Source organism: Heloderma suspectum, chromosome 2 (genome assembly GCF_057233095.1).
Source record: "Heloderma suspectum isolate Gila_16-S chromosome 2, 16-S_ref, whole genome shotgun sequence".
Lineage (NCBI taxonomy): Eukaryota > Metazoa > Chordata > Lepidosauria > Squamata > Helodermatidae > Heloderma > Heloderma suspectum.
Genome location: NC_139459.1, coordinates 399,120,633 through 399,139,684, shown reverse-complemented (window position 1 = coordinate 399,139,684; position 19,052 = coordinate 399,120,633).

The following is a 19,052-nucleotide window of genomic DNA, read 5'->3' as shown; positions in this document are numbered from 1 at the left end:
CCCGAAATCCTAAACCGTCTGGCTTCGCTCCGCGACGGCTCCACAGAGCCGCCGACCAGGGACATTCGCAGCCGGAGTTCCGGCCGCAAATGGGCTGCTGCAGATGCAAATGGCGGCTGCCATAGCAGCCGCCATTTGCATCCTGCAAAGCTTCTGTGATAGGCTACGTAAGTATTTACATAGCCTATCACGGCACAGCAAGCCAAAAAAACCCACACCAGTGTACACAAATGGCGGCGGCTGCGGCAGCCGCCATTTGCGTTCCCTATTTTGAGCCGATGTAGCCTACGTAAATATTTACATAGGCTATTACGGCAAAAAGAAGGGAACGCATATAGCATAGTGGGTGCCATTTGTGTTCCTTTCCCACCCTCCATTTTAGCCTACGCAAAAGGCGTTCCTGCATTAGCCGTGATAGGCTACGTATTTACATAGCCTATCACAGTTATGATCAGGAAGCGAATGGCGGCTGCCATTCGCAAGTCAGTGTGGACGGCAGCAGGTAAGTGCTCCATTTCGCGGGTCTTTCATGGTAATCAAAGCTATGGTTTTCCCAGTAGTAATGTATGGCTGTGAGGGCTGGACTATAAGGAAGGCTGAGCACCGAAGAATCGATTCTTTCGAACTGTGGTGCTGGAGAAGACTCTTACGAGTCCCTTGGACTGCAAGGAGGTGTTGGTTTTGACCTTTAAAACCCTATATGGTTCCGGCCCAGCCTATCTTAAGGAGTGCCTCCAGCAGCACCAGACAGGCCACTTAACAAGATCAGCTTCAGATGGCCTTCTCTCTGTCCCATCAGCCAGGACAGCTAGACTGGTGGGGATGAGGGAGAGGGCCTTTTCTGTGGTGGCCCCCACTCTGTGGAACTCCCTCCCTAGGGAACTCCGTCATGCCCCCTCTTTAATGAGCTTCCGTCATGCATTAAAAATGTTGTTGTTCAGGCAGGCATTTGGGGTGGGTTAGGGTATTTTAGAAAATGTTTTTATTGTAGAATTTTATTGTTTTAAACTGTTTTTATTGTATGTTGTACATCGCCCAGACTGGCTGGGTGACCAGCCAGATGGGTGATTAATAAATTTAATAATAAATAAATAAATAAATAAATAAATAAAAATCAGTCCATCCTAAAGGAAATCAACCCTGACTGCTCATTGGAAGGACAGATACTGAAGCTGAAGCTCAAATATTTTGGCCACCTAATGTGAAGAGAAAACTCTCTGGAAAAGACCCTGATGCTGGGAAAGACTGAAGGCAAAAGGAGAAGGGGACGGCAGAGGATGAGATGGCTAGATAGCATCACCGATGCAATGAATATGAACTTGAGCACACTCCGGGAGAGAGCGGAGGACAGGAAGGCCTGGCGTGCTATGGTCCATGGGGTCACAAAGAGTCGGACATGACTGAACAACAACAACAAAATTAGAACACGCAAAAAAGACTTGAATGTGTGTGTGTGTGTATGTGTGTGTGTATATATATATATATATATACACACACACACACACATATATATATATTAATGCCAAATAAGAACAATTTTGAATTAAACCTTTGAGAAGATAACTCCTGACTCAAAATTTGTAAACTTAAGTCTTTAAATTTGTCTAGACATCTGTAGATCATGCTGTTTGGTGTGTATACCTGACACAATATTTTTTGTTATTAATTGTTAAGTGGCATTTTGAATACACTCTTGACCTGGAATAATGCAATCTCACACCTGTACGTTACTCAAATAAGTTTTTGGCACAAGTGACAGGGCTTTAACTCAGCATTTTCTCTTTGGATACTATCCAGGTCAATTGAACATTAATTTTTATGCCAGTTACCCAGAATTCATTGTGAACCTACTTGTGAACCTGCATCTTCCCTATCATGCTATTACTAGTTTTTACTCTCTCTCTCTCTCTCTCTTTTTTTACATTTTCAAAATCTTAGTTGTTTATCGTTAACCATTTGGCATCTGGATTTCATAATAAGACATATTGTTTTAAGAGAAGTGGATAAGCATTTTTTCCACCAAGTCCTATAGAACAAGATCAGCTATTTCCTAAAATCCCAGACAATGCCTGATTCCAGCCATGTAATGAACATCTGTACTGGCTTTGTTTCAAAACAGATCATAGAGCTTCCATTTATTTAGTAGTGAGCCATAGGCCATTCACATATACAAAACAATTTGGGAATTACCTTACTCTGAAAAAGTTTCAGAGCTGTGTCAACTAAACCACCTGCCGCAGTACAATAAAACTGAAGTATGGTTCCAGTAGTTCTTAATGTCGTTACTTTAGTTGCTTCTGCATGAAGTTTCCAGGAAAGATTTTCTGCAAAATGAATGCCAAGATATTTAAATTCCTGGCAGTACTCAATCTGAGGGCCATCAATGGACCATCGATCATGGAGATTCAGACTGGAACAAGACTACATTTCTCCCAACCCAAAAAGAACACCCCATCAGCCATTAAGTAACAATTAACAATTGGCAGTTAAGCTTCCGGGTTTGGCTTGCGATCAGTATTGGCATGTGGACAGTTCTGGAAACATAATGCAGATATGTGCAGTATCTCACAGAACATTTCTACACCAGCCTAAAATCCCGCATTTAAAATGGGCCATTCTGCTTCCATTTAAAATGCAGGATGACAACAGACTTGCTTTACACACGCTTCCCTTCCCCCCTTCCCCCCTTATCTGAGACTTCTATAGGTTTGATGATAAAGCCAATAGATGGTGCTGTGATCTAGCTCCTCCTATTGTGGGTTTTCTTCTTTTCACAAGGGAGCTCAAGCAGAACTCAAGCGCTGAGATTTGATAGTTCACTATGTCTGATCTTTTAAAACATGGAATAAAGGTCATTTAGCACCAGAGGCACCTGGAGGTTGATGACATCATTTAAAGGTCCCACAAACTTCTGTGAGTAACCAATCTCAATCCCAGGATAAAAGCTCCTTGTGGAGAAGTCCAAAGTCAACAGCTGAAGCAACACCTGAATATTTCACTGTCATTGAGGACTGGATGACAATGTGACATATTCAAATGTCTTTTCTTCCAGGAAAGGACACACAGAGAACTGGAAGTTTCTGTCCCTCTTCTTTGCCATTCAAGAGATCAACCAGAATCCCAGCCTGTTACCGAGCATCACCCTGGGCTACAGCATCTATGACAACTATCGCAATGCCAGACTGCCTTCTGATATTTTGGTGGACCTGCTCTCACCTGGGCAGGCAAATGTTCCCAACTACAGCTGTGGAAGGGGGAAGCAGCCATTGGCTGTTCTTGAAGGGGCCGACTCTGAAAACTCCATCCAGATTTCAACCATGTTGGGCATCCAAAAAACTCACAGGTGTGGTGAGGTGGCATTTGCAGGTTGAGTCTAATACCACCTGCAGTTGTCTCCAGACAAATTTAAATGTTCTCCAGAGAACTCCAATGGGAACTTCCCCTCCCCATGAAAATGGGTGATCTGGATCCAGAATAGGGTGGAAAGGGTTAATAAAACCAGTGTGATGTAGTGGCAAGAGTGTTGGACTGGGAGCTGGGAGATCCGGGTTCTAGTCCCAGCTCAGCCATGGAAGCTCACTGGGTGACTTTGGGCCAGTCACAGACTCTCAGCCCAACCCACCTCACAGGGTTGTTGTTGTGAGGATAGAATGGAGAGGAGGAGGATAATGTAAGCCACCTTGGGTTCCTTGCAAGACAAAAAAAGGCAGGATATAAATGTAATAAAAGAAATACACAAATGAATAAATAACACTCACCAAAGGAGATTTGTCTATTCAAATCAAATCAAATCAAATTTTATTAAATAAGTCTTCCGTCCATTTCCAGCATAATAAGCACACCTTAAAATGAAGAAAGAAAGTTAAAAACATAAAATGAACATGAAAGAATACACACACACATTTTAATAGAATGAGGTTTTATAAACCCATTGTGACCCCACATGATTGAAAAAAGCCTTTTACATGGCTCAATGAATCAGGCAATTTTTTTTCTCTTTCCTTTTTCCTCAACCTGGCCACCTTAACCACAAAGAGGGCTACCCTCTGAGTCACAAATTGGTTGAAACCTCCTATGAGAAAATTCATAGAATCATAGAATAGTAGGGTTGGAAGGGGCCTACAAGGCCATCGAGTCCAACCCCCTGCTCAATGCAGGAATACAAGTCAGAGCATCCCTGACAAATGGCTGTCCAGCCTCATCTTGAATGCCTCCAGTGTGGGAGAGCCCACCACCTCCCTAGGTCATGGGTTCCATTGTCGTATTGCTCTGACAGTCAGGAAGTTTTTCCTGATGTTCAGCCGGAATCTGGCTTCCTGTCACTTGAGCCCATTATTCCGTGTCCTGCACTCTGGGATGATCAAGAAGAGATCCTGGCCTTCTTCTCTGTGACAACCTTTCAAGTACTTGAAGAGTGCTATCATATCTCACCTCAGTCTTCTCTTCTCAAGGCTAAACATGCCCAGTTCTTTCAGTCTCTCTTCATAGGGCTTTGTTTCCAGTCCCCTGATCATCTTTGTTGCCTTCCTCTGAACCCTCTCCTGTTTGTCTGCATCCTTCTTAAAGTGTGGTGCCCAGAACTGGACACAGTACTCCACATGAGGCCGAACCAGTGCTGAGTAGAGGGGAACTAGTACTTCCCGGGATTTGGAAGCAATGCTTCTATGAATGCAGCCCAAAAGACCATTTGCCTTTTTTGCAGCCACATCACATTGTTGGCTCATATTCAGCTTGTGATCAACAACAATTCCAAGATCCCTCTCGCTTGTAGTGTGGTTGAGCCACGTATCCCCCATCTTGTAACTGTGCATTTGCTTTCTTTTTCCTAGGTGCAGAACTTGGCATTTGTCCCTATTAAATGTCATTCTGTTGTTTTCTGCCCAGCGCTCCAGTCTATCCAGATCACTTTGAATTTTGTTTCTGTCTTCCAAAGTATTAGCTACCCCTCCCAATTTTGTGTCATCTGCAAATTTGATCAGCATTCCCTGCACCTCCTCCTCCAAGTCATTCATAAAAATGTTGAAGAGCACTGGGCCCAGGACTGAGCCCTGCGGTACCCCACTCGATACCTCTCCCCAGTTTGAGAAGGTCCCATTGATAAGCACTCTTTAAGTCCGATTCTGTAGCCAACTGTGGATCCACCGGATCGTTGTTTCATCTAGCCCAATTTGAGCTAGTTTGCTCATCAGGATATCATGGGGCACTTTGTCGCAAGCTTTGCTGAAGTCGAGGTATATGATGTCTACAGCATTCCCACGGTCTACAAGGGAGGTGACTTGATCAAAAAATGAGATCAGATTTGTCTGGCAGGACTTGTTTTTGACAAATCCATGTTGGCTTCGAGTAATCACGGCATTGTTGTCAAGGTGCTTCCAGATGGATTGCTTTATGATCTGCTCCAGAATTTTCCCAGGGATTGATGTCAGACTGACTGGTCTTTAGTTCCCAGGTTCCTCCTTTTTACCCTTTTTGAAGATAGGGACAACGTTAGCCCTCCTCCAGTCATCTGGCACTTCCCCCGTCCTCCATGATTTCTCAAAGAGAATAGACAGCGGCTCTGAGAGTTCTTCTGCCAGTTCCTTGATGACTCTAGGATGCAGTTCATCTGGCCCTGGAGATTTGAACTCATTCAAAGTAATGAGGTGTTCCTTGACCATATGCCTGTCGATCTCAAGCTGCAATCCTGACTCTTCAGCCTGTACTTCGCCTTTGCCAGCGGGGTCCTAGACCTCCTTTTGGGAGAAGACTGCTCCAAAGTAGGAATTGAGCACCTCTGCCTTTTCTTTGTCATCTGTTATCATTTTGCCATCCTTATTTAATAGCTGAACCACCATTTCTTTCCTCTGCCTTTTACTATGCACGTAGCTGAAGAAAGCCTTTTTGTTGTTTTTAACATCCCTCGCTACCTTCAGCTCATTCTCAGCTTTAGCCTTCCTGATGCCATCCCTGCAATTCTGTGCTATCTGCCTGTACTCTTCCTTTGTTACTTGGCCTTCTTTCCACTTCCTATATGTGTCCTTTTTTGTTTTCAGGTCATCCCTAAGCTTTTTGTGAAGCCACATTGGCTTCTTCTGTTGTCTTCCACCTTTTCTTCTTGTTGGAATTGCTTGTGATTGTGCCTTGAGAATTTCCTTTTTTAAAAGCTCCCACCCATCTTGGACTCCTTTTCTCGCTAGCATCGCTTGCCATGGGACCTTACTGATCATTGTTCTGAGTTTATGAAAATCAGCTTTCCTAAAATCCAGGGTACGCATTTGAGTACACTCGGCTTTTGCTTCCCTTAGAACCAAGAACTCAAGTACAACATGGTCGCTTTCCCCCAGAGTTCCTGTAACTGCTACTTTCTCCACTAAGTCATCTCTGTTGCTTAGGATCAAGTCAAGGATAGCCGATCCTCTAGTTCCTTCCTCTACTTTCTGTAGGAGGAAGTTATCCGCCACACAAGTCAGGAATTTCCTGGAGGGGCCATGTTTTGCAGAATTTGTCTCCCAACAAATATTGGGGAAATTGAAGTCCCCCATTACTACTACATCATGCTTCCCTGAAACATTGGCTATTTGCTTTTCCAAAGTTTCATCCTTGTCTTCTCCTTGATTGGGTTGCCGGTAGTAGACTCCGACCACCAGGTTCCTTTTATTCTTTGCTCCATTTATTTCAACCCAGATGCTCTCGATGGGGCTACCAAGCTCCTCCTCCTGTATTTCTGTGCAGAGATATGTCTTTTTCACATACAGTGCAAGCCCACCTCCCTTTCTGTTCCTCCTGTTCTTTTTGAACAAGTTCTATCCTTCAATTGCTGTATTCCAGTCATGAGAGTCATCCCACCAAGTCTCAGTTATACCTATCAGGTCATAATTTCCCTCTTGTATTAAGAGTTCAAGTTCATTCTGTTTGTTTCCCATACCTAGGGATGGCGGAGAATTTCTCCCCGAAACTTCGGGGGGCCGAGCGCCAACGTGTTCGGCCCCCCGAACAAGTTTCGGGGAGAAATCCTCCGCCCCCCCCCCCGGGACGGGACTTACCTTCCCTGAATGTCCCTCCCGGCGGCGGGTCCGGCTGGCGGTTCGTCCGGTGTTCGAGCGGGGCGGGAGGTAATTGCAATTACCCCCGCCATTGCAATGAAAGAAAGAAAAAAAAAAGTCCCCTGATAGGCTACGTGACGATTCACGTAGCCTATCACGGCAAGATTTGCAAAGTCAGCCGTGATAGGCTACGTGAATCGTCACGTAGCCTATCACGGGTGACTTTAAAAAAAAAAAAAAAAGTGTGTACGGATAATGGCGGCCCCCATAGGGAGCCGCCATTCGCGTTCCTTATTTGGTCGCTGTAGTCTACGTCAATGTTTACGTAGACTACGGCGAAAATAAGGGCAACGCTATTTTTTACTTTCGTGTTCGCGGCCGGGCGAGGCGGGAAGCCTCCTCCCCGGCCTGAATTTCAGCCGGGCGAGGCGGGAAGCCTCCCCCCCCCGGCCTGAATTTCGGCCGGGCGAGGCGGGAAGCCTCCCCCCCCTGGCCTGAACTTCGCGGGGGGCGCAGCGAAGCGCTCCCCCCCACCGCGAAAAAGCTGCGAGAAAAGGTTAGTGACTTTCGTTCACCCCTACCCATACCCTGGGCATTAGTATATAGACATCGAAGACCATGTGCTGCATAGTCTGGCTTGTTCTGTTCCTCCTAGTTCTTTTTGAACAAGTTCTATCCTTCAATTGCTGTATTCCAGTCATGAGAGTCATCCCACCAAGTCTCAGTTATACCTATCAGGTCATAATTTCCCTCTTGTATTAAGAGTTCAAGTTCATTCTGTTTGTTTCCCATACCCTGGGCATTAGTATATAGACATCGAAGACCATGTGCTGCATAGTCTGGCTTTCTTCCTACATGTGTCTGAAGAATATTATTGGGCGCTATCAGAGCTGTTCTCTCCATTGCAGTGCATGCGCCTATGTCCATTGTTACCCCCAACATTACATCTCCCTTCCCCGTAGGATTCAGTTTAAAGCCCTCCTGATGAAGTTCTTCATGCTGTGGCCAAACACATTCTTCCCATCCTTTGTGAGGTGCAACCCATCCCTAGCCAACAGCCCATCTTCCAGGAAGTATAGCCCATAGTCCCAGAATCCAAATCTCTCTCGTCGGCACCACCTTCATAGCCAGTCATTCACCCGGAGTATTTTTTGTTCCCTTTCTATCCCTCTTCTAACTATTGGAAGGATGGATGAGAAAACTATCTGGGCCCCAAAGTTCTTGAGTTTCCTTCCCAAAGCTTCAAAGTCTGACGTGATCTCTTCGTAGCTCTGCTTGGCGGTATCATTTGTTCCCACATGGATGAGAAGAATGTTTGCCCTCAACTGCCCAGTTTCTCATACAGCCAAGAAATGGAGATCTATAATGTTCCTGGCAAATGGAATATAACCAGCATGCCAGTAAACACCAAAATCTCTCCTGCACTGGAGTGCCCTGAAATCTTCCTTGTTCATCATCATGTCCATTTCATCTTATCGAAGTCAGGTGAAGTCCATGCGCTGACCCCTTTCCATTGGGAAGAAGAGATATTTTTCTTCTTGAAATGGGATTTTTCGTAGGGATGGGGGAGAATTTCTCCCCGAAACTTTGGGGGGCCGAGTGCCAACGCATTCGGCCCCCCGAAATCGGCGGTGAAATTCTCCGCCCCCCCCCCCGGGATGGGACTTACCTTTGACGAATGTCCCTCCCAGCGGCGGGTCCCGGCGGTGGTTTGGCGGGTTTTCGTCAGGGGCGGGGGCGGCAGCCGGTCTTTTGACCGGTTGCCGCCGCCACCATTAGAAGTGCAGTAAAAAAAAACAAAACCCCGTGATAGGCTACGTAACGATTAATGTAGCCTATCACGGCTAGATCTCCAAAGTCAGCCATGATAGGCTACGTTAATCGTTACGTAGCCTATCACGGGTGACTTTGAAAAAAAAAAGCACGTATGCAAATGGCGGCGCCCATAGGGTGCCGCCATTTGCGTTCCTTATTTGGTCCCTGTAGTCTACGTAAATCTTTACATAGACTACAGGGACCAAATAAGGGACGCATTTGCGTACGAGCTTTTTTTTTTTCCAAAGTCACCTGTGATAGGCTACGTGACAATTTACGTAGCCTATCACGGCTGACTTTGGAAATCTAGCCGTGATAGGCTATGTAAATCGTTACGTAGCCTATCACAGGGGTGTTTTTGTTTTTGTTTTACTTTTTTTTCTCGGCCAGGTAGACGGGGCGCTTCTACCCGGCCTGAATTTCGCCGGCGAAGGATGGGACACCTCCCCCCCGGCATCAATTTCGGCCAGGCGAGGCGGGGCCCCTCCCCCCCTCGCCTGAACTTTGGGGGGAGAACCGAAGTGCCTCCCCCCCCCCACGAAGCGAGCTTCGAGGACAGGTAAGGGACTTTCGCCCATCCCTAGATTTTAGCCCTCACTAACCATTTCATAAACCTTGTGTCCGACAGAGCAGATATGTCCATCTGCACTCTAGTATCTGATAATACTTTTTTCTAATATTACAATTAGAAACACTTAGAGCCTCCATGCTAAAACCGTAAATTAATAACAATTTTGAGGAATTATACAGCCAAGATTTTTCTAAGGTTTTAGCCACCATCAGGCATTCCGCAGGGAGCCTGGCTTTACTCATTTGAACTAATGTGCACCAATAGTTAGATAACCCAAGGTGAATCAGATCTGGAACTAGGGATGTACGAAAGGTACTTACCTTTCACGAATTATGGTTATGGTTTATGTTATGAATTATGTCCCTGTGCTAGCTGTGATAGGCTACTTCAGTATTTACGTAGTCTATCATGGCTATGAAGACGAACTGTACCGCAGAGCGGAGCCAGCCGGGCAGGATTCTGGGGGGGAGGACCGGATCACCTCCCCCCCATCGAGGATTCCGGCGGGAGGGATGGAGCACCTCCCCCCCACTGCGCATTGCCCAGCGCGGAGCCAGGTAGGTGTTTTGTACATCCCTACAATGAGCCTATCGCTCGGACCCTGGTACCACTCACCCACAGGGCTTCCATCTTGCCAGGAGTCAGCTTCAGGTTACTGGCCGTCATCCAGCCCATTACTGAGTCTAGGCACTGATCCAGGTCTTGCACAGCCTCTCCTGATTCAGGTGTCACAGGGAGATAGAGCTGTATGCCATCAGCATACTGATAGCATTTAGCTCCAAATCCCCTAGTGACCATTCCCGGAGGCTTCATAATTGTTACACAACACTGGGGAATAGATGGTACCCTACTTTGATATGGTATCGATACATGGGATTCTAAACACTTAACTAATGGTAATCATGACTTAATTTCAAGGTGCACTTATTTTTTTAGATGTACATCTCAGAGAGTAAATGCAGGTACAATGTTTGCAAATTAGAACAAATCAAAAGCATATTTGGAGGTAATATTTTAATTTGGAATAACAAGAAATCATAATCTAGAGAGCCAGGTGTTGAAAATCCAGAACCCCACTTTGTGCTTAACTATAATAAAAAAATTCATTCTAGAGCTGTGTATTGGAATCCCCTCATGCAATTTGTAATGAAGGGTGTGGATCCCAAACGAAGGCTGCGATTCTGTTCTGACTTACTAGACAGTATGTCCCATTAAACAAAATTCTACTTACATCTGAATAGGAAAAAATGGGATGGAGCATGCCTAGCCCTATCAGTATGGCTTACTTCTGAGTAAGCTGCACAGTAGTATAGTCTATATGTGTTGCATTTCCAGCCTCCCAGCCTCATTTCCAGAGGCACTTACTTCTGAGGGTGAAACTAAATGTTAATGCAATTGCACATAGTTCAGCTATGATTTATTTACTCTAGAGTAAGTGTGCATGCTCCTGTTTTATATCAGGTTGATGGCATGTTTTTTTTGGAGGGGGATAAGTTACTAAGGGAGGGAAGAATGAACTCCATCCAGTTTTTTTTAAAAAATGTATATCCTTCATCAATCATTGGAAGGGGCTTAGGTCAAATGATCAAGCAACCTTAGATATGCTATATGTGTGTAAAGTTGAAATATTGTGATTGGTTTGAATGACTGCATTGGAAAGCAAAATAAAATAAAAAAGTGTATATACTGCTTCACATCAAAAGATCTCGGAGTGGCATAGAACACATTAAAAACAACGAAATATGAACACTTTTTTAAAAAAGTGAATATATCAATGTGTATGTGTTTGTGTACAGGGGAAAGAAGCATTTAGTATAGCCATTCTGCCATGGAATGGCCCTGGCCAGAAATACATCAGAAAACAGGCTTGGCAGCTGGTCCAAATTTAAACCATGATTTGGCCCTCTTCCATTGCAAACACAAGGGGAACAGCAGTGAAGCTAGGGGTGTATGAACCCCTCTCACTGTTCCACCTGGTGGTCCATGGGGGGGAGATCCACCCTTCCCCCCGGAATCCTCCCCAGCCGGCTCTGCTCTGCAGAGAGTCCGCGGAACCACCAGCCAGGCCTGTCTGCAGCCGGACTTCCATCCGCTGCCGGGCTGTGGACGCAAGTGGTGTCCGCTATGCCGGACACCATTTGCATCCGCAGACCGGGGCAGTGGATGGCAGTGGACAGATCCGGACCGGCTGGTGGCAGGTAGGGTCTGTCCAAGGAGAATTTCACGGCAGGGGGGGGAGTAGTCCGTTCCGCCATGGACTCTGGGGGGGGCGGATTCTTTTGAATCTGGCCCCCCGGAGTCAGTGACGGAACGGACTACTCGCCCCCCCCCATGAAATTCTCCATGGACGGACCCTACCTGCCACCAGCCGGTCTGGATCTGTCCACTACCGTCGACTGCCCTGGTCTGCAGACACAAATGGTGTCTGGCATAGTGGACACCATTTGCGTCCACAGCCCGGCAGCGGATGGAAGTCCGGCTGCAGACAGGCCCGGCTGGTGGCTCTGCGGACTCACCACAGAGCAGAGCCGGCGTCCGTGGAGTCTCATTGGAGCCCATGGCGGATTTCTCCGCCACCCCTATGTGAAGCCCTGCACGTGTAGATATTGCCCCAAATCTCCTTCACGAAAAACGTACGTCACAGTTCAACAGAGCTGGCATTCCCTTCTGGGGAACTTAGTTCATTAAACCACACACAGACACAGCGATGTGGCTTCACCTGTTGCAATATTGTCTTCTGGGCAAGAGCACCGTCCACTGTAAAGCTGGGTTCCAGCTGATGGGTCTTGTGGATAGACTCAGAGCATTATTTATTTATTTATTTATTTATTTATTAAATTTATTAATCGCCCATCTGACTGGTCACCCAGCCACTCTGGGCGATGTACAACCCACCATAAAACAATTTAAAACAACAAAATTTTACCATAATTTTTTTTTTTTAAATACCCTAACCCACCCCAAATGCCTGCCTGAACAACCACGTTTTTAATGCACGACGGAAGCTCATTAAAGAGGGGGCATGACGGAGTTCCCTAGGGAGGGAGTTCCACAGAGTGGGGGCCACCACAGAGAAGGCCCTCTCCCTCGTGCCCACCAGTCTAGCTGTCCTGGCTGATGGGACAGAGAGAAGGCCATCCGAGGCTGATCTTGTTAAGCGGCCTGTCTGGTGCTCCTGGAGGCGCTCCTTAAGATAGGCTGGGCTGAAACCATATAGGGTTTTAAAGGTCAAAACCAACACCTTGAATTTGGCCTGGAAAACAACTGGCAACCAGTTCAACTCCTTCAGCACCGGAGTGATGTGATCTCGCCGGCGGCTGCCTTTAATCAGGCGAGCCGCCGCGTTCTGTACCAGCTGCAGCTTCCGAACCGTCTTCAAGGGTAACCCCACGTAGAGCACATTACAGTAGTCTAAACGAGAGGAGACCAGGGCATGTACTACCGATGGGAGCAGAGGGTCGGGAAGGAAGGGGCGCAGCCGCCGTATCAGATGGAGTTGACACAGCGCTGTCTGGCTCACAGCTGACACCTGAGCCTCCATGGACAGCTGGGAGTCCAAAATGACCCCCAGGCTGCGGACCTGGTCTTTCAAGGGTAGCCGTACCCCATTCACCATTTTGTGCGTCACAGTTCAACAGAACTGACCTTGCATTCCCTTCTGGGGAACTCAGTTCATTAAACCACACACAGACACAGCGATGTGGCTTCACCTGTTGCAATATTGTCTTCTGGGCAAGAGCACCGTCCACTGTAAAGCTGGGTTCCAGCCGATGGGTCTTGTGGGTAGACTCAGCGCATCCACTGAGAACCAAATGACCTCAGGGACATGGCCCCTCCCCTGATGCCATTCAGACTGTGGATAGGTGGGTGGGAGTTTGTCAAGGCCCACCCTAATTTAGCTCCCCGGCCTTGCTTTAACCCAATCACATTGCTGCAAGTCTGGTGCTCCTGCCCTTTGATGCCGTAAATTACACAAACGCGCCCCTATTCTAAGCTTTAAAGGTCTCAAGTTCTTACCAATATATAGCTTTTTGCAGGGGCATGCGATGGCATAAGTACACACATATGTTGCCGGCAAAAGGGATACTTCCCTCAAGGCTCTCCTCTCCTCTCACCTTGACCTTGGAAAAGGTCGACCCCAAATCGAAGGTGAGGTCAGACTTCACACCCTTTCCCTTTGCCCATTATCCTAAACATAATGGCATAGATTACTCCTGAGGAGTTACAGGTTAGGAAATCAGAGATTTGAAAAAGGTTTCCAGTGCTTGGACTGGCAAAAGATGTTTCCTTTTTGGTGAACTTGCAGTATGTGCAAAAGCCACATGGATGATGTCCTTTTGGCCTTAGTGTATTAAACACCGTTGGTTGCACAATCTTATTTGTGCTCTGCGTGTGTTCAGTGTGCACTAACCAGTCCTTGAGGTTTTCTGTTCTCTTGAACATTACTCTGGGTCTTGTAGTTAAACCTAGCAAATCCTGAATAAGACTCCAGTTGGGGGGGGGGGGAATAATACATGTGTTTTTGTGACTGAGTTAAAACGAAGAATACACGTTGCTCACTGTTCACTTTGTTGTTTTACCATTCTTTTTGGGAACCCTAATAAAGTATCTCATTTCTAGGCATTCGCTCTCTTCATAGCTGATTTTACCACCCTGATGGGGTATCCTCCTTCTTTAAAATACTGTGCTAATAACCAAGATTCTTTGATGAAATGTTGACTTCTTCAGCAGTTATGTTTTATTCTTAAAAATTGACTGTAACATACATTACTCTGGAGATGTACATTGATACAATCTCAACAAAAATGAAAAGCAGGGAGCATTTAAACCCAGAGCAATACAGTGAAAATAAAAGCCATAGCGAGCAAGATTAAAAAGGCAAATGTTTCCTTGTTTGCTTATCTGAAGTTGGGATGAAGCCAAGTTTTCCAAATGCAGACTATTGCATAAAAATAGAATATCAGGATGTTTGCTAAAAATATGAACCAGATTTATTCTTTGGTTAGAAAATGAACCAGATTTATTCTTTGGTTTTCATCATGAGATGCTCCTTTGTATTCAGATGAGGCCTCAGAATAATGATATAGCACTTGGGGGAAAAGATGCAGCCCAGTAACCCAAAACTGGAGGCCAAAATAGAGAAGACCTGCACGGCTACCATGTATTTCCCCTTGGTGCTCAGGTAGGTGGGCACAAAGGACACCCAAACACTGCAGAAGACCAGCATGCTGAAGGTGATCAGCTTGGCTTCATTGAAGGCCCCAGGCAGCTTCCTGGCTAGGAAAGCAACAACGAAGCAGATGGCAGCCAGGAAGCCCATGTAGCCAAAGGCAATGTAAAACATAGCAATAGACCCTTGGTTGCATTGCAGGATGATCTGTGCTGGCTGTGAGTGCTTGTCTGAGTCTGGGAAGGGTGGAGAGGTACCCAGCCAGGTGGCACAAATGCCAGCTTGAATACTGGAACAGGAAATGACAGTGGAGTTGGCCAAACTCTTTCCCAGCAAATTCCTCACCCTGTTCCCTGGCTTTGTGGCCAGGAAGGCCAGCACCACAGTGATTGTTTTGGCCAAGAGAGAAGAGATAGCAACCGAGAAGATGATGCTGAAGGCTGTTTGTCGGAGAAGGCAGGTTGCTTTCCCTGGCTGCCCAATGAACAGTAAGGAGGACAAGAAGGAGAGCATGAGGAAGACAAGGAGAATGTAGGAAAGGTCCCGGTTGTTGGCTTTGACGATTGGAGTTTCATGGAATTTAATGAAGATTCCTAACACAAAGCCTGTGATTAAGGACAGGAATAGGGCAAAGGAAGCAAGAATCATCCCCAGAGTTTCTTCATTTGACAGGAAGGTTATAGTCTTGCGGATACATTGATCTCTGCTCTTATTTGGATGCTGGTCATCAGGACACTTGGTGCAATGGTCTGCATCTGGAAAGAAAAGAATAATATCTCCCTTACATCCTTGGCAATATCTTTTCTTTTACATTCCATCAAAGATATTTCTCCCATGTGATGGGCATCACATAGTAATTTCATGCAGGGCACAATCTGGCTTTCTGGGCTTCAACATTCTCCCATGTCAACCACCCAAATTTTGGTGATTCATGTGTTTAGGATGCACATTTAACCATGTCTTTAACCAAGAAATGGGGAATTTCTGTCCTGCGGGCTTTATTTGGCCTTCCATGGATTATTCTAACAGGTGGGTTTTAGCCTTCTATCTTCTAAAGAATCCTCACTGCTATCTCTGATGTGTGATTGGAGATCACAGCAGGGGATGTGGGCAGCAGGGGACATTGCCAGTGCTGCACAGCATTGGTTGTTTTGCATGATATGCTCCTTCCCTATGGGGTGATGTATGGCATGTGGAGTCCCAGGGACTAGCCTCTTTGGTGCCTCCCAATTGGGGGTATACCATCCGGATGAAACTGTGACGAGTCCCTGGCCGAGCTGGAGCACTTGAAACAAAAAGGGAGAGGAACAGTTGCAGAATACCACAAAAGCAATGCTAACAAGACCCAACTGTAGTTATAAACGTTAAAGGTGTGAATTATGGTACAAATGGTAAAACTGATGGTGCAAAACTACAAAGCCCACGTACAAAAGAAGATGGGAAAACAAAGAAACAGGGCACAATTTTCAAAACACACAAATGGAGGCGCATGCGATATGTCAGCATGTACAGACAGGTGTCCAGTAAAGTGCCTGTTTCGACAGTCCATCAGAAGTAATAAGAGATAGACCTCCGTTTAAGCCACAGTTCAGAATTTAACAAAGCCAGATGTGGTGAGATGTATCTCCTTTGTCGGCCTGTCTCTGTCCCTCTGTCCCTCTGTCCATCTGTCTGCCTTTTTGCCTGCCTGCCTGCCTGCCTGCCTGCCTGCCTGCCTGCCTGCCTCTCTCTCTCTCTCTCTCTCTCTCTCATTCTCACTCTTTCTTTTGCATTTTTTCACTGCAGCCTGATGTCTGGTCAGACAATTTTGCCTCTGAGGGCTCCTTCACATGAGCTTTTATCCTGCTACTGAGGTTGGTTACTCACAGATGTTTGCAAGTCCTTTACACAATGCTGTCCTCCTTCAGGGCACCTCCTGCTCTTTGTGAGCTCTATTGCATTGTTTCCCATGACAACGAAAGTCCGGCATTTTCCCTCCTCCTGCCATGGAGTCGCAGTAAACCGTGGTATACTGATCAAAGTTGCTTTATTGCAAGTAATACAACTGCGCCACCTAGTGGCGTTGTAATGAAACACATAGAACGTCTTGAGAAGTTTAGTTTTTTTGAGAAGCAGGTGGAAAGGACTTGATCTAATCCCACAAAGATTCCAGAAGCAGAACCCCCGTTACTTATATGGGCAGCCCCATATATAACACATTGCAGTAATCCAGACGAGAAGTTATCAGAGCATGGATAACTGTGGCTAGGCTATCTCTGTCCAGATAAGGGCGTAGTTGGTATACCAGCCTAAGCTGATAAAACGTGCTCCGTGCCACTGAATTCACCTGTGCCTCAAGTGACAGTTCTGGATCCAAGAGCACTCCCAAACCACGAACATGATCCTTTAGGGGGAGTCCCCAATGAGGCCGGATTCTATTGAATCCGGCCCCCTGAAGTCTGTGGAGGATCAGATCTCCTACCTTGTCTTCCAGCATGAAGTCCTCGCTGGTGGATCCTCCCTGTTGCTGGATCTGAAGACCCAGAGATATGGCCGCCATGGCCATATTGCTGGACTGTGGATGCAAATGGCATCCACTATGCCATTTGCATCCCTGCACTTTACTGTGATAGGCTACGTAAAGATTTACGTAACCTATCACGGTAAAGTGCAGGATGCAAATGACATCCGCTACGCCACACGCCATTTGCGGATGAGGAATGACCACGGCCGGAAGTCCAGCAGCGGCCAGGGAGGATTCCGGGGGGAGGACCGGATTGCCTCCCCCCCCTGCGGACTCCCCGGTGGACCCAGATAAGTGGGGTTTGTACACCCCTCCTCTTGTGTTCCCCACTCCAAAATCTGTTCTAGATATGGAACAGTATACAAATATTGCAAATAAATAAGTGAATAAGTTCATATATTACCAAATGCCACTAAGTGGCCATCCACCTCCTTCCAAAAGAAATTAAACCTTGGCAAGCACTCCATCCCATACATTCCTCACTGCTCAGAGAAGTGGGGTGAACATAACAATATTAACCATAGATGGTATAAAGTGCAGAAGACACATGTAGGATGGTGGGGCAAATACAAGTCCCATCCACTCTCTCACTGCCCCAGGGAGCTGTTACAAAGCTTCTTGTGTGAATTCTGCTGTTTGGGGAAGATAGGGCCTGGTCTTGGAGAAGAGCAGAAAAGCAGGTTCAATTGGATGGCAAGGCCTTGCACATCCCAAGTGGAGCTACAGAATTCTTCCATACAACTTTCAACCATACAAGGTCAGCCACTGTGCCTTAATTCCTCAGTGCTAACACTTGCAAAGTTCACATCTTGCCTCAGGACAAACATCAGTTTTATATACACCTTTCATTGCTGGAAAGTCCTCCCCCCGCCCGAAGTCTACACTGGGAAAATTTCAACCAAGTTAAAAACAGACGTCTGGAGAAATACAGGAAAAATTAAAAACAAAAACAAACCATAGCTAGAAAGATTAAAATGATAAATACGTTTTCTCTGATGCTTTTCTGAACTGCATAAAAATAGAAGAATATGTGTGTGTTTGGTAACAATATCAATCTCATTTATTCTTTGGTTTTCATCGTGAGGTGATCCTTGTGTTCAGATCAGGCCTCAGTGTAATACTGTAGCAATTGTGAAGACAGATAAAGCCCGGTAATCCAGCACTGGAGACCAAGAAACAGAGGAGCTGGGCGGCCACCACATATTTCCCCGAGGTATATTCAAAGGTGACTATGAAAATGCACTGACAGGCAGCTAGTAAAATGCCTATTTTGATGGTCCATCAGAAGGAATAGGAGCTAGACCTCCATTCAGAATTTAACAAGGCCAAACATGGTGAGATATTTTCTCCTGTTCTGGCTTCCAGTTTTTACCATTTTTCACAGCCCCCTGATGTTTGGTCAAAGAACTATGTCCCTGAATGAAGGATGTTTCGGGTAGGGCTGTGCAGGGACCCCCCAATCCAATTTGGAAGCTGCCTTGCAGCTTCTGAGGCAGGCCCAATCTGGCTCGGGCAGATTCGGGGGGCCCGACCTGGCTCGGCCCCAAACCCGAAGTGGGTTTCGGATAGTGAAGCCCACGTTGGGTCTTCCCCCAATGCCCCTGCAACCCCCCAGCTCCTTACCTGGGCCGCCTCCTCCTCTGCTGCCACTGCTGCTGCCGCTCCCATCTCCTGAAGCCTGGATGCGCAGAGACTCGTCTTCTTCCGGGGAGTCACCATTTTTAAAATGGCAACCTCCAGGAAGTTCCAGGAAGCTGCCATTTTTAAAATGGCAACTCCCTGCAAGAAGAGTTACTGTGCGTCCAGGCCTGAGGAGTTGCTGGCAGCGGTGGGCAGCGGCGAAGGCAGCGACAAAGAAGGTGACAGCAAGGAGAAGGCGGCAGCAGCAGCGGAGAAGGCATCTCTGGGAAGGACCTGGAGGCGCTGAGGGGGGGCTGGGTCAGGGAGGCTGGGCCTGAGCCCCTGACCCAC